The sequence below is a fragment of the Protopterus annectens genome, chromosome 4.part1 (genome assembly GCF_019279795.1).
Source record: "Protopterus annectens isolate FY-2018-M chromosome 4.part1, PAN1.0, whole genome shotgun sequence".
NCBI lineage: Eukaryota > Metazoa > Chordata > Ceratodontiformes > Protopteridae > Protopterus > Protopterus annectens.
Window position 1 is genome coordinate 259,998,685 of NC_056734.1, and position 22,654 is coordinate 260,021,338.

A 22,654-nucleotide genomic window follows, 5' to 3' on the forward strand; every position below is an offset into this window, starting at 1 on the left:
AGACTTTAACTGCATGTGAGGTTTTTAAGGTGATAAAGGACAGTACAGATGGGTGTAGAGCCACAGTTACTTGCCTATATGTGGAGGATACATGATGCTACCTACTGGATGTAATGTGTTCTGATATGACTTTGTTATGATAATGAAAAGTGAATAAATAAAAATGAAAGTTGAACCAAAATGCTAAGATTTTACATGACACTTTTTAAGGTCAGAGAAGGCAAAAAAAATTTTAAACTTTGTTGTTATAGTGCATCAGACTGTATACTAATGATTTTATTTTTACTGCTTATCTCACAGAAATTCTGGAATCTCTCCCTTATGGGAAAAGTATACCCATTTGATAACTGACTTATAATTCATTTAGTCATATTTTTGTCTATAAGAAAAGTATTGGTAAAATAAACTGTGTTTGATGTATTACCAACTATGACCAGAGATGAAAGAAACGTTGGTATTTCAGTAAATCACTAGCAGTTGCATTTTCTTTCTTTTGTTGGTTCATAGCAAATTTCTGTTCAAATTGTATAAATCACAATTTGGAGGTGCTGGGAATACCTAAAAGTGACTATTTAAAGAAGGTTATAATCTTCCCTGGGGTGAGGAGGAGTTAAGCATTGTCTACTTAACCTGGTGGAGTTCTTTGTGATGATCACCAAAACTATGGATGAGAGCACACTGCGTAACTCAATGTGGCTGAGACATTCAACACAATACCTCATTGAAGCATTGTAGATGAAATTACAAAATTAGGTATAAACCCATATGACACCCCAATGGATAGCCAGCTGACTCACTGATAGGATATATAGTTAGGATAGGGGGATCTACCTCCACAAAGAGGCCAGTCACTAGCAGAGTCCCACAGGGATCAGGGCGGGGAGGGGTTCCTTTTTTGCATCTACTGCTCTGAAGTCAAGGCAAACATCAAGGGTCTCTAGCCAGCTATGTTTGCATATGACTGCAAACTAAGCATGGTCATTGAATCCCCTATAGACATAGATACCCTTCAAGAGGGCCTGACACAGACAAACAACTAACTCCAGAGCTATGAAATAAAAATGTGAAAAAATGTATAATAGAATGCTTTGGAAAGACATCTACACCAGAAAGTACCACATTAATAATACACTCCTAGACCCTGAGGCCAGAGATCTGGAAAGACATATCAACAATAACCTGACCTTTCACCACCACATTTCTACTGCGGTGAGAAAATCACTCTACATCACGCAACATATAAGTAAGGGCATGACATTCAGGTCCAAAGAAGTCCTGATCCACTGTATTCAGCTCTCTATTGACCAATCCTTGAGTACATTGTATGCTAAGACATGTAACTGACTAGGCACATGAAATAGACTGAGAGACCACAGGGGTTTATTTTATTTTTATTTTATTTATTTTATTTAAATTTGTTGACCGGGAGTGTCCGACTGGACATAGGTCCATTTTCAGCGGAGGCCCGGGGAGAAAAGCTCCACAGTTAAAATAAACAGACAGTATTTACATTGGATTACTTAGTGATTAACAATTTACATAGCAATTACTTACAACATATTTACAGATGAAGAACATAGTACATCAGTAGAAAACTAGAATCTTTATCTGTGAAGTGCATACCAGACATTAACAAATGTTACAAGAAGAAGAAGTTTGTGCTGTATAATAAGTACTGGCTTATGAGCATCTGAGCTTGCTATAATCAAGGTAGTTAGTGGAGTGGAAAGGGGTTCCTCACAAAAAGAATGCAAGGAGTACTTAGCAAGTCCTATGTGGGCTGTCTCAAAGCAGTATCCCTCTACTCAGTGTCCTACAGCTCTAAGACATTTTATCAAACCCTGCTATCTCCTGCAAGCTTCTAATACAAGAAATCAAGAAAGTATGTTTATTTATGACATAGCCTTGAAATTAAATACCCAGTAAAACCTTCTAGGTGTTCTGCTTGCTCCCAGCCAAGTTAGCCAGCAACAAACCCCTTTGTTCCCCTATCTCCACCCCCCCCTTACCTAGACCCCTACTTCTCTTGCTCTCATCTCCCCTCAGTCTAGCTTAGGCCCGTGGAGTCCTGGTGTATTTAAGTGCATTTCCACTTTTGTCCACTAGATGTCACCATTTCCCCAACAATATCTACTTCACTAATATCTACTTCTATTTTCACTTTCCCTGACATTTTCTTTAATTCCCATCATTTCTTTTTCTCTCTCTCTTCTTTATTTCAATCCATTCCTACCCACTATTCCTAGGCCACCTCCACTTACATTTGTGCTAGTCAGCATTCACTGATAGTTTTTCCATCCTCTACTGACCACTTTGTGTATCCCGCTCCATTCGCCCTACAGGCTCACTCCACTCCCCTACTCTGCCCCCAATTCCCACCCGCCCCCAGTACCTCTAACCTTCTACCCTCTTAACCATACCCCTTTACCAATCAACCACTCATTGAATCACTACTAGCCACACCCCATATCTATAACTCTACTCCCCTTATTTCTAAATCCCCTCCCTTCCACCTACTCTATCTTCCTAAACTAACACATACTCTTCTCCTTACATACATACTACACTTTCTTCTACTATGCCTTACAAATACCAGTGTCTTCATACACTCTTACTCCTGATTACTTTTACCATAGCTTACCTCTTAACCTCCTATGAACAACCACTCCTATCTCCTGTTATCATCCCTTCCAAACAAACCCTAACACCTTTTCCTGCTTTATCTACAACCTTCCTAAATGCCACCATTAAACCTAGTTCCTTTCAAGCTAAATATCACCAACTACATCATATTAAATACTCTATCTTAGGCAATAAAAATTTTCTTTACCACTATTGCAAGCCTCCCCAATATTACAATTTCATATTACTCCACTTATTAAAAAATGGAGACATCCACCCCAACCCTGACCCAAGCCCTACCCCATCCCCCATTAACTACAATCTCTACCATAAGATCCCATTACCAACTATCAATCCCTCCAAATCACTCTCATTAGCCCATCTCAGCATACATAGTATATGTAACAAAATACCACAAGTTCATGCCCTTCTGGATGTCCAGCAATTCAATATTCTCTGCTTAACCGAAACATGGCTTAAACCCATAATAAAAGATACAGAAATCATCCCCCCAGGCTATAGCATCATTCAACAAGACCGTTTGAATAAAAAAGGCAGAGGGGTTGCAATTATCTGTAAAACAGGACTACAAATCAGCAAAATGAATTATAACCTACTTTCTGATAACAACATAGAAATAATTACTTCTAAACTGTTGCTTAACTCCCATAAATCAGTTTACATCATCTGCACCTACCTTCCCCCAGGTAAAAATCTAACTATATTAGAGGACCTCCTAAACTGGCTTTCTACCAATCTCCCTCAAGAAACAATTCTACTAGGAGAATTTAATATTGATTGGAATTTATGTAACAACACCAATCCTTCTTCCCTTATTAACCTGCATGGCTTTTCACAAGCTATAAACTCTCCAACCAGAACAAACAAACATAACAATAAAAAAAACATCTTAGACTGGATTCTAACAAATTGTTCACAACAAAACTATACAACAGGAACCCTCCCAGATGACCTTAGTGACCACTCTCTCATATATATTATTAGACATAAAACAAGCTTAAATATCCCCTATTCAGTCAGAACCATCTGCAGCAAAAAACACTTTGACCATGAACTGTTTCTAACTGAACTTAAACAATGTGACTGGTCTCCCCTTAAGTCTCTCCCTATAGATGAAGTGGTTAATTACTTTAATATCACCTTCCTAGCAATCCTAGACCAACATTGTTATCTTTTTTGCTTGGGCTAAAGGAAAGTCTCTTTGTTGATCAGTGGCAGTGAAAAACATTGAGCAGCTTCCCTGCCCCCCGTGGGAGTGGTTACTGACTTGAAACTGTAGTTTTATTGGCCGTATTGGGTCAATTCCTGGCTCTTTCCAGCCCCTGCTATCAAGCACGCTTTAGCATGCTTTAGCGCGGAGTTGCCACTAGAGCAGCATCGGGCAGCGCTGGTTTAACAAGGTTAAACTTTTTCTGGCTCCATAAAGTCTGTTCTTCATTTTTTCCCTTAGAACTGCTCTACTAGTAATCTAAACAGTATATCCCTTAACTAAAAAGCGCAGCACTTGTTCCTAAAAGCTTTTTTTTTTCTCCAAAAAAAAAAAAGCTCAGCACTTGTCTTAAAAGCATCTTCTTTTCAGGCTTAGCACTTCTGTATTATACAAAGTCCCTCACTAGCGAACTCCCCCCGCCAGGAGTACCCACTTCCTTACTAAGTCCTCTCTTATTCAGTTACACCCCTAACTTCTTAATTTCTCTAGCATGTCTAAGGGCCAGATGCCGGCGTCCTCTCCTGTCCAGTTGGTGAATCTGGGAATATTGAGGCAATGTTACAATTGCCTCATGTACACAGACAACCCTCTCCTCCTCCCACATAACACAAATACTTGCGAGAGATGCAGCTATTTAGCCAAACTGGAGGCTGAGCTCTCTCAACTCAGGACTGGCAAGACCAGACAGGAGGAGAAGGCAACTACACACACCACAAAACCAGTCTCACATAAAGCTATCACAACAATGAATCAAACACATAAACACACCAAGACATACTCGGAGGCTCTGAGCAAAAATTTACCTAAACAGCAGAGGCCTCCAAAGCAGACACCCAAGCAACTGCCACCTCATGACACACCACAGGCAACACATAAACCACAAAATCAGTGTGCAAAGCAGTCACAGCCCTTAAGGCCAAATACAACACCAAACATACTTGTCATAGGTGACTCCATAGTCAGACACACTGACGTCCCACTCACCAGGCTGAACAAGGAGAGGGTCACAGTAAGCTGCCTATCGGGTGCTAGAATCCGCCACATAACACAAGCACTCGGGTCACTCCACAGCAAGTACAAATATGACACAGTCATTGTCCATGCTGGTGTGAACGACCTGAGACGTACCTCCCTGGACTACATGAAAAGAGACATAGAGGAGCTCTCTGATTATATAGCCCAGGCAGGTATGACCCTGACCCTGAGCAGCATCCTTCCTTCACCAAGAATGATGCCACAACATAGAGACAAGATGATCAGCTTTAACAATTGGCTTAATTTCTGGTGTCATTCAAAGGGGATCCAGTGTCTGTCTGCCTGGGATGACATGCTTGACAAGCCACGCTGCTTCGCAAGGGACGGCTTGCACCTGTCACCCCTGGGATTCCGGATATTGGCTAAGGCTCTTGCCACCCCCATAGTGCCTTTTTTAGGCAAGGCTCAAATTCTAAACCTACCACCCTAGAAAACAAAAATGGGAAGAAACTAAGGGTAATGCTGCTCAATGCCAGAAGTCTAAATCTCAAAATGCACGCACTCGAGGCCCTTCTCAGTATGGAGAACATCGATGTCTGTGCTGTGACTGAAACCTGGTTCAAGGCTCCTGAGAGCACCCCGGCACTATCAGGTTTTACCTCATATCATGCGTTCCGGCCCCAAAACTCGGACCACACCACAAAAGGAGGGGGTGTATCCATATTCATCAAGGATACCCACACCTCCAGGTTGGTGGCAATGCACGAAGCATCGGAAACCATCCAGGTGCAATTAACCATAGGCAAAACTGCTCTACAATTTGTAGCATGCTACAGGCCACCCTCTCAAACTCAGGAACCCCACACAGCCTTCCTGAAGACACTGGAGGTATAAATGTATCTCCAAACACCATTATATTGGGTGACTTCAACTACCCGAATATAGACTAGGAACATTACTCAAGCCCAAACTTTCTAGCCCAAAGGTTCCTGGAGTTCATAAATTCAAATGCCATGGAACAACTAGTCACCGTTCCCACAAGAGGAGAAAATATACTAGATCTCATCATCACAAACATGGGGACAAAATGCTCCACACCGGAAGTATATCCCTCATTGTTGAGATCAGATCATAAACTAATCTCACTGGATATCCACATCCCGTCCCCACCCCAAACAAAAAAGACCACAGTGATGAACTTCTCTAAAGCAAACTTCACACTACTCAAGACTGGTGTGGTATCCTTCAAGGCCCCCGAGCCAGTGGAAACCACAACCCAAGTTGTGGAAGCCCTTACAAATGCCTTCTACGAACACCTCCAGGACTGCGTGGATCAGGCAACCCCTAATAAAACCAAAACTCTTTCCACCAAGGGCAAACGTCCAGTCTGGTGGACCCCAGCCATAAACAAACTTTACAATAAGAGGAGAAAGCTGTTACAGGATAGAGCAAAATCCATAAAAGAGAAGACACCTTTGATCATTATTAGTAAAAAAATACGAGCACTCATAAAATCATCCAAGGCCAACTTTGAGAGAAAAATTGCCATAGATTCAAAAGACAATCATAAGGCCTTCTTCAGCTATGTTAGAAACCTGGGGGGAAACTCCCAGATATGCTCAGAATTAGTCCAAAATGAAACAAAAATCACTGAACCCACAGACATTGCCAACATACTGGCAGACAGGTTCAGTGCAAACTTCACCCTCCTCTCCCCCCCAAAAGGAAAGATAACTATCCCAGCGGAGTGTAGCCTCCCAGACATCTCAAATGCGCAGGTGAAAGCTGCTCTCTCTAAAGCTAAAAACACAGCATCAATGGGACCGGATGGTGTCCCCGGCTGTGTGCTACACGAAATCAATGAGGAACTGAACCCGCACATGAGGCAGCTGTTTAATCTTAGCCTTACCACAGGATACGTGCCCAAGGAGTGGCGTACGGCAACTGTGGTCCCACTCTACAAAGGCGGTGCCTCTACGGACCCTGGTAATTACCGCCCCATAAGCTTAACAAGCCTGGTCTGCAAAGCTATGGAGAGGATCATAATGGAACTCATAAACAAAGACATAGGGGACTTGCAGACATTGGACCCGACCCAGTTTGGCTTTGTCAAGGGCAGATCATGCCTTTTGAACTTGGTCGACTTCTTCGAAACAGTCACCAAGGCCATTGATGAGGGAAAGGCAGTCCATACAGCCTACCTTGACCTTGCAAAAGCTTTCGACACAATACCCCACTCGGGTATTATAGAGAAACTTACCAGCTTAAATGTAAACCCATATGTCATAAGATGGGTTGCAAACTGGCTAAAGGACAGAACCCACAGGGTTAGAGTAGCTGGCGCCATGTCAGACTCCAAGCCGGTCACAAGTGGTGTCCCACAGGGCTCAGTCCTTGGCCCCCTGTTGTTCGGCATCTACTTCTCAGAAGTACAGGCAAACATAGGAGGACTTTGGCTGACAAAGTCTGCAGATGACTGCAAACTGGGCGCCATAGTGGAAAGTACATCGGACACAGATTTCCTTCAGAGGGGTCTCACGGAAACTGATAGCTGGTACCAGAGCCATGGCCTGAAGTTAAATGCCAAAAAATGTATAGTCATACCCTTCGGGAAAATCAAGGTAACCCCAAGCTACCATATAGGTGGCAATCCACTAAGCACAGAAGAGGTTATCAGGGACCTGGGGACCCAGGTTGACAGTGGCCTTTCTTTTGACACTCACATTGCTAAAGTGGTTAGAAAGACCTTCTACATTGCCCACCTGATCATGAAGGGATTCACATCCAGATCAAGTGAGGTCATTGTTCCCCTGTACTCTTCACTTATCAGACCAATGATCGAGTACAATGCCCCATTCGGGATGTATCTCACCCGACACCTGCAGCAATTGGAGAGACCCCAAAAGTTCCTCACCAAAAGGATAAAGGGACTCTAAAATCTGTCATATGCTGCCAGACTGAAGAAAGTCCAGCTCTATTCAGTCACATACCGTCTGCTCAGAGGTAACCTGTGCCTGACATACAAGGCCATGTCCAACCCGGAATTAATGGACATGCTCCACCTCAAAAAATCCAAATCAACCAGATCCACTAGAGCAAGCGACTTAAACCTTAGCACGGATATAAATAGGACATGCTGGAGGGATAGATTTGTCACCCAGAGACTCCCTATGCTGTGGAATAAAATCCCGGTCCATGTGAGGCAGAGCACCTCGCTGGCTCTGTTCAAGAGAAATCTTGACCGGTGGATGGGAGATCGTAGGTTTACCCCGGGAATCATCTCTGTGTCACTGCTGGACAGAGGCACAACAAACTAATGGGCACAGTATTTTTTAACATAAGGGGTGGCGTAAGCCACAAAACTCTGGGCTAGGCTTATAAATGCCTTAGGGCAGATAGCCTAGTATAAACCTATGAACCTATGAACATGCCCCAATCCATTCCATAAAAATTAAAAATAAACCAGCTCCATGGCTCTCAAATCACACTAGGAAACTAATCCTCAATAGAAACAAATCTTGGGCTAAATGGCGGTCCACAAAGGACACAACTGATCACCAAACCTTTAAACAACAAAGAAATATTACAAAAAAAGCTATCCTACAGGACAAAAAGAACTTTTATATACAACTACAACAAACATCCCTTCATCAACCACATACATTTTGGTCTACTATTAACACACTACTATCCCCAGGCAGAGTGGAATCACCTAACCCACTTGGCTCCAACCCAGACTGTCCAATGCAAACAGCTAATGCCTTAAATTCTTTCTGTACTACTACTGTACTAAAACTAGCAAATCAGCAAAACCCAGACATATGTAACTTGCCCAGTCCAAGCTCTACTCCTCCCCCTTTTCACCTTGAACCTATACCCACCTCCTATATCTCTTCCCTACTTCAAAAACTAAAACCTAATACCCCCTCAGCTGACCAACTACCAGCCGAATACCTCAAAATAGGAGCCAAAGCCATTGCCTACCCAATCTCCATATTAATCAACAGAACCTTAAAAGAAGGTTTAATCCCATCAATCTGGAAAATCTCATATATTATTCCTCTTCATAAAGGTGGCGACTCTACTGAGTTCTCTAACTGTCGTCCCATTGCTCTACTCTCCCCACTTGCTAAAATCATGGAGAGATGAATCCATAAACAATTTATAACCCACCTACTCCACCATCAGCTCCTAGCTAACTGTCAACACGGTTTTCGGCCATTTCATAGTACCACCACAGCCTTACTATCCTTTACTAACTGTATCAACAAAAATCGTAACAATAATACTTTATCCTCTGCTTTCTTTGTAGACCTATCTAAAGCCTTCAACATGGTTAATCATCAACTTCTCCTCCACCTACTGAAGTCCCTCTCCTTCGACTATTCTGCCATGAACTGGTTCACATCCTATCTGGATAACCGAAAACAAGCTGTTTTCTGGCAAAACCATCTTTCTGACCTTCTTCCTACCTCTCTAGGTGTCCCACAAGGCTCAATTTTAGGTCCACTACTGTTTTCCATTCTCATAAATGACCTTCACCTCTCTATTCCACAGTCTACTTGTATTCAATATGCTGATGACTCCACTTTCATTTGTTCTGCCTCATCCCAAACTGATCTTCATTCTCACACACAAAAAGCCTTCTCTACTATGAAAAATGTTTCTCTAACCACTGTCTTCTCCTTAACCCTAAAAAAAACAAACTACAGCTCTTTATCCCATCTCATCTATTGCCCCCTCTCCATGTCACACTTACATCCAACAATGGTACCGTTATCTCTCCTGACCCCACCACCAAACTCCTTGGAACTACTATTGACAATCAACTAAAGTTTGACACTCACATAAATTCTACAATTAAATCTTCTAACAAAAAACTTGGTTCCCTTTATCACATTAAACCTTTCCTGACACCAGTAGCCAGAGCCACAATAGCTAGAAACCATTTAATCTCTACCCTGTTATATGCTTCCTCCATATATACCAATCTGTCTAAAAATAATCTTAACAATCTTACTAGATCATACAATAATATTGCTAGATTTGCTACCACCTCTCCTTACAGGACCCACCATTGTCAGAATCTAAAACAGCTAGGATGGCTTGAATTACCACTACTACTACAATTTAACCAACTTATAATCGCCCACAAAGCCCTACACCAACCCAATAACACCCCAATTCTCTCTACCTTTATAAGACCTTATAATAATTTGAAGAATCTGCGCTCTGCCAACAAAATGTTGATACAGACTTCCTTCTCTAATAACTTAGCAGGTGATTCCTTATTCTCAAACTCAGTTGGTAAAATATGGAATCAATTACCAAATGACCTCACTACCCTTACCTCTCTCCCACTGTTTAAAACTAACCTAAAACTTTTCCTCTCCAGTCACTGGTTATGCTCTTGTAACAACCCTGACTAACCATTTGTTTTTTCTCTTACTACCAGTCACCAATCAAAATATTATTCTCTACCATAAATCTCTACTTCTAACCATTCCTTATAACTAACCCTCCTCCGTATTCTTTGCACTCTCCTCCCTGAGTATTACTTCTTATCTGTAACTCTATTAGCCATTTTTTTCTGTCTTATTCTAATTTTTGGTAACTGCAGAGGTATTACACCATATTAATGTTATTGCCAAACTTTTTCCTTTCAATGTTCAAAATGTTGTTTTAAAATGTCTATTCTATAAATGTAAAATCTAAATGTTATTGAATGTTTTTGTATGTCTCTATGATGCTGTGTAACTGGAGCTTTTCTCCCCAGGCCTCCACTGAAAATGGACATGTATCCAGTTGGACTAGCCCGGTAAACAAATGTAAAATAAATAAAATAAAATACAGACTACTGCACAGTGACCTATGCCTAGCCTACAAGGTATCCTCTGAGCCTACACTGAAAGATTGGTTGCACCTGAGAAAACTAGCAACATCAGAAATGCCTTTTCTATGGACATAAACCTCATCTGTGATATAAACAGGATATGTTGCAGGGACAGGTGTGTGTCTCAAAGATCCCTTCTCTGGAACAGGCTTCTCATCATTGTGAAACAAAACTCATCCATAAACAAATATTCAAATGTAACTTGGACAAATGGATGGGAAATCACAGATTTACCTGTGGTTTGGCACCTATGTTCATAATGGACAGGGCAGCCTATGTGTGCTTAATGCATACAAGCCTATATCATAACTGTAGAATTCCTTGGACTTTTGATGAATTTCAGCATTATTTTGATAAATTTGGGGTAAGCTTGGCTAGGCATAAAATGGCACTTGAGCCTGTAGCCTGATAACCAGCTATGAACCTGTGAGAGTTTATAATGTTCATTTTGTATGAAAGTTTGCTAAATTCTGTTATGTTTATTATATTGAGTTTTATTAGAAGATGTTGGTTTAAAGGTTTATCTTTATTTATTTATATTTGTTTACCAAGGTATTGCTCTAATCTCAGTGGACCATTTGCAGACATAGCCTGTGTGAATAGGATCACAAAAGACGTGAAGAAAACATATTTACAAATACAAGGGTGTGCTATAAAACATATACAAATTTACAGATGCAAAAATATGCTGCAACATTTAGTTCAAGAAGCAGTTTACAAAGTCAAAATATAGAATGAAAAAATGGAATTATGCTTAGTAGTAATAATATAATAAGTAATAAGATGTAGCCATAACGACTGAAATGGCTTATGCTACAGGGATAGCAGCATATCATTTTTTAGAGAGTTATGAATATATTAGAAGAGGCAAGTAAGAATTGTTGCAGGAAAGCATACCATGGGGGGAAGACAGAGAAATGCAGAAAAAGGTATGCAGATAGAAGAGGAGTAGAAAGAAGGGAAGTGTGAGCGATGCAATGAGCAGAGGGAGGTAGGATGAATGTGAAGCAGTAAGTTAGGATTATTGCTGTTAAAGAGGTTCCTTAGATTGTCAAACCAATGTGGAAAACACATTTTCTGAATAGGTTGTCACTGAAGATGGTCTGGTACTATATGAAACAGCTGCTGTTAGAGCAACAAGGAGCCCTTGACTGGAAAACAGAAACAAGAATTAGGTTCTCTCTCTCTCTCTCTCTTTATCAGATAATAGCATTGTCAGACTATGGAGGAGACAGGGTCTGTGAATGAAAATAATATATTCATCTTGTCAAAGTAAATGCTAGGAGTGGGAGTTCCCGGGCAATGTGCTGAACCATACAGGAAGAAATTTAAAATGGCATCCTGGGATATCTGGGGATAATGCAATGTGTTCCAAATCTCCTTCTTCCTCATATTATAGATGCTGGGGAAATTATGAATTACAGACGTTATATCAAATATGTCAGTATGGATCAGTCATCATGTTTCTTATTTGATGGATTCTGTATATATATATATATATATATATATATATATATATATATATATATACATATATATATCAAAGAATTTATTGACTTCTTAATGGGCTGACCAACCCAGTTAAGAGTGATAAGTTATTAGTATATATCAGGAAGCTGTATCAGTGGTTAGTGAGAAATTCATAAAATTCGGTGTTCAAGAAGTTTACTTTTGACTCTCAAGAGTGATACATTTTTATATCATAAGGGAATACTTATTTGGTGAGGTCAATGGGAAAAGTGGAAAGATTTCTGATATTATAATCCCACCATGGTAACCATTTTAAATGTTGGGACCCTCTAGAATGAGTTACAAAATGTGAAAACTGAATGGTCAAAAGGTCAGACTTGTATATACAAGTCCAAGATGCCATTACTCAGAATATTCCCTATTCTCCAAAGTATGGTGATCTCTGAGTTGGTAATAGTTCAAGAAGTGTGGTGGTGCCCCCTCCCCCTTGCAAAAATAAGCTTTAAGAAGAGTGATTTTCAAGATTCATTCCTACCTGCGTTTTCTGTCTTTTTTTGGCTTTTTAGCACTCTGCATTTTGAGGGCTAACATTTTAATAGAGAGTCTTAAGCCATATTTTAGATAACAGGATTTCACATAGCAGACATAAAAAGAAGCACTGGAGATTTGGTTATATATTGCAACTCACAATATTTGTGAACATTTTGGGGAAAATTTATATTATAACTAAGGGCTGTTGAGGGAATCACTGAATTGTGACATGTTAAAAGCTTAGGATCAATGCAAAACATCTCTGAGGTTGCAGTTAATAGATTATACAACTAAAGGTGAAGAATTTATAGCTCTGTACTAGACAAATGTCAAGAATGAATGAGGCACAGGCAAGAGAGAAAAGTGAGAGGAGCAGATTTTTACAGTATCAAGATTTTTGCCTCATATTTTTGGTGTATTTTTCATAAAATTATGGTTTTCTGGCAAATTAGTGACAAATCATTAAAGACTGAAGTTAACAAATAATGACAGACATTTGAGTTTCAGACTTTACACCCTTCAGAAAATTCATGCTAATGCAATATTAACTAAGTTTGTAACATGAACATTTAAAATATATTTAAGAACTGTTCCTGTTTTGTGACCGTTGTTCCATTTTTATTTATGGCTTTGCCCATATTTCTTGCTCTAAGAGGTTGAGGGATATGGAGGGAAGTATACATGGAGAAATATGGTAACCATTTGAAATGTCAGGACCCTAGAGTGAGTACTGAAAGATGGAGACTGAATGGCTGAAAAAAACAGACTTTCATGTATTGTGTCTAAGATGGCCATTTCCCAAAATATTTCATTTTGTCTGAAGTATGGCAGTCTCAGAGTTGGCATATATAAGTCTGATGGTGTGGAGATCTTGCCCCCAACATCCATAGATGGGGGGGTTGTTTAAAGGAGAAGAGTGATGATCGAGGTTCACTCCTCCTAAGAATGCCAGACAATTATTAACCTCCTAGAGGAAGAAAGAGATTTTTATGAAGAAGGCATGCAGAAGACTTATTTAGGGATTTCCCCAAGGGCCTGGAGAAATCTATCCACTCGTCTTAAGCAATTGAAGCTAAAGCTAATGGCTCACCAAATCCATGACTAAGAGAAAGGTAAAAGAGTGGAGGACCTAGACTGTATTATGGTTTTGTTTTGATGTTATTATAGTTATGTTTATATAACAGAAAGGATTTGAAGAGTGCATTATAAAATGTGAGTTTCCCAGGTTACTTTATTCGAGGCAATTGTCAATAGACTTTCTAAAGTAAAGTGCACTACACTGGAAGGTCTCCTTTGGAGTTTACTTCTTTTTTAATTTCTTCAGATACTTGAGTATCTAATACAATGAAAGGAATTGAACTATTTTATGAATCAGAGTACAGTTAAAGTTCATGAAAAAAGTATTACTTCAGTATTTGATGTTAGCAAAATGCTGTCCTCACACTGACATGGTTTTGTTTTCTTCTACCGTGCATATGGGGTTACATGTATTGGTAGCACATGTATGTCCACTTAAATAGTATTTTCATTAGTCCTGCTGCTCCTAATACTATGTTAGCTTCCTGGGTCTTTTTCTCCCCCAATGCTTTAGTTTTAGTGTGTATATCCTGCTATCTCAGCACATATTCACAAGGTGTACCGATTTCAGTGATTAATGCTACATTTGTCATTTTTTTCATGGACTACTCTAGCGGGTCTTCTTACATCTATTTTCTTGTCTATTACCATAAGGTGAGTCCACGTGATCCAACCGTCATCATTGTTGATAAAGGTTTGTGGCTCATATTTACATTGCTTACCAGCTTATTCTGTACTGCAGCATTTGCACAGCACCCAGTGCAACAGTCTAACCAATTGTTGTGCTGTTTAGCATGGAGACCCTCACCTATGTGTATCACAACTAGCAATGGGATGTGCAACTGTTTCCAACTTTGTCTTATAAAACCTGCAGTGTTTCTCCATCTTCTTCTAAAGATGTTGTAAACCATTGTGTATGTAACCCACTATTTTGGATGTCATTATTAACCTTTTATCTTTTGGTTAAATGTACCTGTCCTTAACCATTCCTGCGTCAAATCATGGTCAACATGTGGTTGTTATTGGAGTTTTCTATACTTGCCAGTATATTGCAGTGGTTAGCATTGTTACCTCACAGCAAGAGGTTTTCAAGTTCGATTCTCAGCTGGTGTGCCTTCTGTGTGGAGTCTACATGTTCTCCCTGTGTTCATGTTCATATTTCCTCTGGGCACTCTGGTTTCCTCCCACATTGCAAATACATGTGTCTGGAGGATTTTTCCCAGGCCTCTGCTAAAACCTGGCTCATTCCAAGTCAGACTTTCACAGTAAACAAATTTTAAATAAATTTGTGGTCTTTCCTTTTCTTTATATTCTTTCTTTTGTTTTTTAGCATTTTCAGTTGCTGCCTGATACTCATTGACTATGTTTGATTTTCATTCACAGGCTTTCCAAAATCCTTCTGCTAATCTAAGAAAATGTATCATCTTAGATTTTTTTCTCTTCATGCTTTATAATTTTCACTGTGTGGATCAGGTCAGCAAATATGTATACGGTCCCACAACTCCAGACATATGCATGAAGCAAATTTTCAGAAGGACTATTCCTCCTTCAAACAGGGGGATGTGTAATCTTAGTATGCACTGGATTTTATATATGAATTGAAAATCATAATATATTTTTCTTGTTTTCTTGTCCAGTGGATTCAATGCTATTTGAGGCCAGTCAGTCACACCAAAGCTGTAAGTTAGAACAGGAGGAACAAATTGATTTATAGACTGGATTTTATTTCTAGATGGAATTCAGTGTTCAATATGAGTTTTAGTCTTTTTGAAGTATTCCTTGATATGCTTTGTTTGCATTTTTTTCATGTTCTTACAGATCCTTCATCTAATCCCAAATATTTATACTCACTCTCATGACCCTTTATATCACTTTTCTATCACAGACTTATTTTTTGCTGGTGCTGTAGCTTTACCATTATAAACGTTGCTTTTGCACATTTACCAAGGCCAAATATCATTTGTGTTTTCTCTCAGAAAGCTTTAACCTTGTGCTTTCAGATTGTCAGCTGATGTACTGTACAATTGCAAATCATCCACAAAAAGTAAATGAGATGTCTTTAAACAAGGCTAATATGTGGAACTTAAGCAGTAACCATATTTCAGTCTATTAAGTAAACAGATTAAAGGATACAGGGCAAGACAAAACAACAGCAGTGACAAAAACTACCTTGCAATATAGCACTTTGAATTGTTATCCATAGGATAATAACTTTACCCTTTGTCAGCTCAGCTGGAATGTGGGATGCTACTAGTTCATAATCACTGCAATGTAGGGTGCATGTTATACATAGTTTAGCTGCCCATGTGAGCCATTTTAGGCATAGTCAATTACCCCATATGAGAATCAAACCCTGCACCTTGTGTCTGGGAAGTTAAATACCTTAACCATGATGCCAACCAGCATATTTCCCTCATTGTATTATTTATTAAAATAAATATTCAGCAACAGAATTTTTGAAACAGTTCCACTACTAGTTTAATACTTTGCAAATACATATTACTTACTTAAAGGCTTTTCTAACTTTGTCTTATATGATCATTATAACATGCTACTGGATTCTGTATTTGCTCAGCTGTACTTATACCCATACACCTTTCTACTTATTTTTTTTTCTATCTTCCTCCTGGGCCAGCACCCTTTGGCACCAGAGTTGCCAATCAAGCTCTAATCCCTTGAGCAGTAGTGAGGGCTTTATCCCTCTATACCATCAGATTAGTTTGTTTCTTGTAGCATTTACATTAAAAAAATCTTCCACCAGTTTGTGCTAGCACACCCTGCCATCTACTTAAAGATGTGACAAATTAGCTAATTCTCTGGCACTTAAGGCTAAATTCTTCTCTCTAACTCTCATAACCCAAGTTTTAAAAAACTGATTTAGGCCTAGCAAGCGTGAAGACAAACATGATAGCACTAAGCAATCTCCCTTCCAACTCCCAGAGGTTGCTATGGGTAGATATAGGACTGGCAAACAAACTGACAAACAATAGCCTTGAACTTGCTGTTTAATAAAAAACAGTGATGAAAAGAATATGATTTTGGAACAAGCAAACAAACACCAACATTCAACATCATGATAACAACAGCACTGAGTTAGTCATTCAAAACTAGGAATTAAGGCACACAAGCAAAAAGGCATTCCCTTAGAAAAGCTCTATGAGTAGGCATAAAGCTAGTGAGGATGGACACTGGACATACATAAAAACTGCCATAACAGAAGCAACAGTCTTTTTGTGACACAGCCATACAAATTAATAGAGGATGGAAAAATAAATGTGGTGGCCTCAAAAGGCAAGGGGAAATATACATTTAGGAAATATATATAAGAAAAACACCAAAGGATAGGGACAGCAATAAAAATTAAAGCAAGAAATGTTAGAGTGACAGCCATAAAATCAAGTCCTAAAGAGCAGAAAAATATCCCATTCAAACATAAAATACATAAATAAAAGAGTAAAGAAAGACAGCAAAGACAATGAAGCTTGAGAGTGTATGAGGCAGTCAACAGAAAAAGCATTATGGAAAAATTAAAACTATTAAATTAAGGTTTCTGGCTGGATGACTGCTGACCACATCATTGGCACCTATTTGGTAGACAATAGTAAATCAAACAGATAATTAAATCATCATAAAAATGAACTTACTCCCATGTATAGGTGATGCTGGGTTTACAGTGGTAACACAGAGGAAGCCTGCTGTACATAGTCAGGGAGTATGTCCTCCTGTAGGGTGTTGGAATTTTCCTCTTACAGAGGGAAAAATGTTTAGTGAACTATGCGAGTGATCTGCTGATGTCAAGTAAACAGGCACTGTGGCCTCCACTGATAAACAAGTGTACCATGGGCCTAAATCAATATTTCTGCTCCATAATCAAAACGAAATATGGAAATGTTCAATACCCAGTTGAGGAAGTACCATGGATAAGGGTGGGTGATCCCACTTTTTTAAGAGGAGAGCCTGAATTCTGAAATTCCGAAGCCTATAACTGTGATCCCTTACAAATGAAGGGGTACTAGTAAATGGAGTCTGCTCAGAAGAAGGAATTGTTGCCACAATACAGTAGGGGAGGGGGTCACTACTGGATTGGTAATTTTCATTGCATACTCAATTGACCAGGTATACGGTCTGGAAGGAAATGCCTATGATGTTGCTAATGATACAAAGGGCAGAAGACATGAAAAGTGACTTGGTAAGATTAGAGGAACAATCTATAACAAAACTTAAATTCAATGCAAATGCAAAAGAATATAAATGGGAAGCAAATACAGAAAGCAGTAGCAACAACAAAGATCAGTTATGATAACCTTTGATAATATAAAAGTAAGCAGCAATGTAAAAATATAGCAAGCAGAAGCCTGGCACTAGTGTGATGCCTAAGGAACAGAGTCAGAGGAATACTAGGATGAAGCAGTTTCATCAGGAGAAAGCCAGATGTTGTCTGTCATCTTTCTAGGGTAAACAGTAAGTACCTTTTGTAAGAGTGATGTATATAGTTTTGTGAACTCTGCATTCCCAGACAGGACAGAAAGTCCAGAAGAGCAGTAAAATGTTGCCAGTCTTAACAAGAAGGCATGTAAGAAGAGATTACTACAGCTAAAAACAAATGTAAATTTTTGGAAGAGAGAGCAAGAGAGAGAGAGAGAGAGAGAGAGAGACAGGGGGCTATAACAGAAAATTAAGTACTTCAAGGCCAGATAGGGGCTTCAAATGAGGTGAAGGAGTAGTATACAGCAGCTGAACTTTCTGAACAAATCAGTATGATGTGTAGTTAAAGTGGGAGATAGGGCTAGCCTTATGGTTGTGGTTAAAACTTTTTTATACACATATTAAAGTATTAAACATGTCAGAAATGCAACCATTTCATTTATTAACTGAATTTCGAATCCTTAGGTTCAATCCACAACTTCTGTTTCCCCCTATTTTTGCACATGGGTTTGGGCTATGACATCAATAGTGACAATCATCTACAGCTAGTGTTCACATCACTGTTGGCTAGCCCTGCTGCAGTTGTCCTTCCAACACACACACACACACACACACACACACACACACACACACACACACACACACACACACACACACACACACACACACACACCATGGCCAAATTTAGAGTATCCAGTCCACCTACTGCATGTTTTTGGAATGTGAGACAAAACCAGAGCTTCTAGAGAAAACTGCATGAACACAGGGAGAACATAATGACACCACACAGAAGGCACCCCAGCAGAGAATTGAACAGAAGAACCTCTTGCTGTAAGGTGAGATGTAAGCATTTCATTAATATGGGATGATGTGGAATTCTTTTTTTTTTTAATCCATCCATGCGTTAGCTAGATTCTTCCCCTTTTTGCATCTCTCTATTATTGCAATTCATTCCCTCCAGTACAGCTCTTTTGAGTGTATAACTTTAACTCCCAGTGGGTATGGCCTGAGCCTTTAAAAAATTTATTTATCACCTTACAGTTCTAGCAAATCCTTATTGACAGAGGTCAAATATCAATACAAGTGTGTTTGCCATCATGTATGCTTCAAGGTAAAGTATTCTGATACCTTGTATGTAGCATGTTTTGTAAATTATTAATGCAAATGTGAACAATCAATATTTGACACCTAGAGGCACAGTAAGAGCTAACTGCAGAAATGCCTGGAGGTACACTTGGCTCCTTTGTTCCATATGACTTTCTTTAATTACTTTTTTCATGTAGTACCGCGATAACAGTTTTTTTTTTGAGATACAGTAACTATAAACACTGTCTGCATCATTTCCAGTTTGCATATTGTCAGAAGGCAAAGCTATTGGTCTATACTTGTTGGAATGGCTTGCAGGTTCATCTTAAGAAGGAATATGTTTTCCCTGCTATTAACCAGGTTAGTGTCTGCTTGAGGCGTGCATATAATTAATTTTTGCTAAGGGATAAATCTTCGTGTAACAATGTTAATATATTTAGCCAGAAGATGTGCACTGCATCTGGACCTGGGATTTACCATTTAAAAGCTTTACATGATTCTGTCTGAATTTCTCTGACTGTTACTTCATCTAATTTCATATGCTCTATAGTAGAATGTCTTACTACTCTTGTTTTTTTTTCAATTCTTCTATCCATTTAGCATCTTTATTATGTGTAACAGGATATTTGTAAATGCTTCTCCAAAATGTGTTTTTTTTTTTTTATTTTTTTTTTGTATTTGTTGATAGAGTTACTTCTCGTTTTGCTTTGTTTCTCGCTTCTCTATAAAATCATTTTCGGTCATCAATGAATTGCTTATTTCATACTTTTGCTTTATATTGATCTGCATGCCTTCTATATTTTTTCTGCTTGTGATGATATTTTTAGTTTTTATTGGAATTATGTAGAAGTGGTACAGCAAATAGCGTTGTCATCGCAAAGCAAAACGTTCCCTGGTTTGATTCTCAGCTGGAGTGCCTTCTGTTTGGAATCTGCATGTCCTCTCTGTGTTTGTGAGGATTTTCTCTGGGTGCTCTTATTCCTCTTACACTCAACAGACATGCAGTAGGTGTACCGGGCACTCTAAATTGGTCATAAATTTGACTATGAGTGTGGAATAACTCTTGTGGTAGGGCTAGCCACCCGGCAGTGTAAACTTTGGATCTAGATGATTGTCACTGTTGAAGTAACACCCTGACCCCATTTGGAAAAGTGGGAAAAATGAGTTGAGGATGGATGGATGGATTGAAAATTATGTATGATAAATTTAGGTCTATTTTAATACCATGTGTTGCTTTTACCAAATCTATATTTCTAACAAATGTTTGAAGAGCTCTTCACCTTTCTGTATTCTTCTAACAGTGATACTTCATTAAGTTTATACTTTCCTCTTCTGGAAGGTACTGTTGTGGTGTTCAGTATGTTCCCTTCCTTTTTTTCTACATTTTTATGGCAACACTTTATCTGTTATTAGTTTAGCTGCATAGTATTATAGCCTATTTATTTATATTATTTCGAATGAATTTCATGGTTATAGTGTTCATCTGTTTCACCAGTCTTCAAACATGTTGGGTCCTATTTATTTGTGTTCTATATTCTCCCTGCAGTCCTCCTAAGCCTATAAATAAAATAGTGTACTCATGCAGGATTTCATCACCATGGCTCTGTACCACATCTGAGATATTTTGTGTGACTGTGTGACTATTGCTTTACACATGGGCCTTACATTTGGACTTTCAATTTGTTTTAACTAATCTAAGCTTCATACAAGCCAAGCAAATAAAACTACTACAAGAATGTACTTCTCTATGTGTTGTAATCTAAAAAAGAATTGTGTACTTTTCATGTTATACTCACATTAGCAGTTAATGATATAAGAGCTCCATCCAGTAGTAAGAATATCATAAGAATATGCACATAATTTTTTGTTCTTACATTTACATTAGAACATTTGAGAAACAATTGTTCATCCTGGAGCTGTGTTAAGTTTAAAGTCAACTTTCTGACCATTACTTGTCACCATCTCTTTCTGAAAGTCTGACTTGCATTCCCATCTCATTGCTTTGATGTTATATGAGAGTTCACCATATTATGCTTGTTCATTTCCATGCCAGCTACAAACAGCTCATTTTAATATTTCTGTTAACCATACACAGATTCATTTGAGCATATTTCTTTCGGATTTTACACATCTTTGAATAATGACACTTCAGCACAGATTCTGTAGATTTAGTAAATGAAGGATAATATTTCATGTAACATATTGAAAATGGTCTCAAACTAAATGAAAAAAGTGCAGCATAGTAATATTTGGTAGAAAAGTTGCACTCACCTCATCTGTTACAAATGGTACTCCTCTTCAGAAAGCTGTGCTCATAAGAGACCTAGGTATTTATGTGAATAACTCTCATTTCAGCATTATGTTTCCAACATTGCCAGGAAATCCTTCTGTCTGACCCAGGTGATTTACATGGAAATATCTCCGGGATCCCGAGAAGTTATCCTACTACTGTACTCTTCCCTTATCATGCCCATCATTGAATATAATGCTCCCTTTGGCAATTATGAGTCAAAGCATGTTGTTCAACTGGAAAAAACCCAAAGCAGTGGTGTAGCAAGGGTGGGGTGAAGGGGGCAGTTGGTCTGGGTGCATAGTGTTAGTGGTCACATTTGAGAGTTCCAGAGTTTTTTTTTACTATCAAAATGCCACTAAGGAAAAGAATCATGTGTAACAATCCAATTGGCTTGCTACAGTTTAAGCCAAGATGTCCTCTTTTTATCTTTGTGGAAGAGATTGGTGGATGTATTCCCTGTAAGAACTCCATTGGTACATTTGCACCATCCAGCTTGCTCCAGTGAAAATCAAAGTCTTTTTTTTCTCTTCACTTGAACAGATAAGAAGGCATGGATAAGCTGTAGGAAGTCAACTGGCATCAGGATAAGCCAAAGTAATTTTATTGGCCTTCACTTTAAAGAGAAAGGGGGCATAGATTTCTAAGACGCTGACTGTAGTAACCATTCAATGTCAACCTTTTTAGGTCTTCATTTGAAAAGCTGATGGGGGCATGGATTGGTTGGAAGAAGCTGAATGGTTGTACCAACTGGCTTCAGTGATAAGCTGAAGTATTTTTTTTTTCTTACCTTTAAGAGCTAAAGAGGGTGGGGCATTAGATGAAGCAGCTATATCTCCACCCCAGAGATGTATTTTCTTTACTTTTTTTGGTCCTCTTAGACCATATCCTGCCAGCAAAGCCTCTATAACCATGTCTGCACTGGGACTACCAGCCATCCTCCTACCTCTCTGGGCTACTGTGGTACTGCTGGGACCAGTTGTGGATACTAAGCATGCCCTGGCAGGGAATGGCTGCCTGTGCTTCTGTCCATGGGTGGGGGTTCTTTTATAAG

General features: G+C 39.1%; 1 protein-coding gene across 5 annotated transcripts in view; it reads left to right on the plus strand.

The window, feature by feature from the left end:
- The window catches only part of LOC122800828 (type-1A angiotensin II receptor-like), a 284,029-nt gene that overhangs the window by 204,096 nt on the left and 57,279 nt on the right, over positions 1-22,654 (plus strand). The window contains exon 4 of one of the 5 annotated variants that reach the window (XM_044070119.1): positions 14,454-14,493. The exons of the other annotated variants lie outside the window; for them this stretch is intronic. The gene's annotated coding sequence lies outside the window, so the exon portion shown is untranslated. The remainder of the gene's footprint in view (positions 1-14,453; positions 14,494-22,654) is intronic. 5 annotated transcript variants of the gene reach the window in all.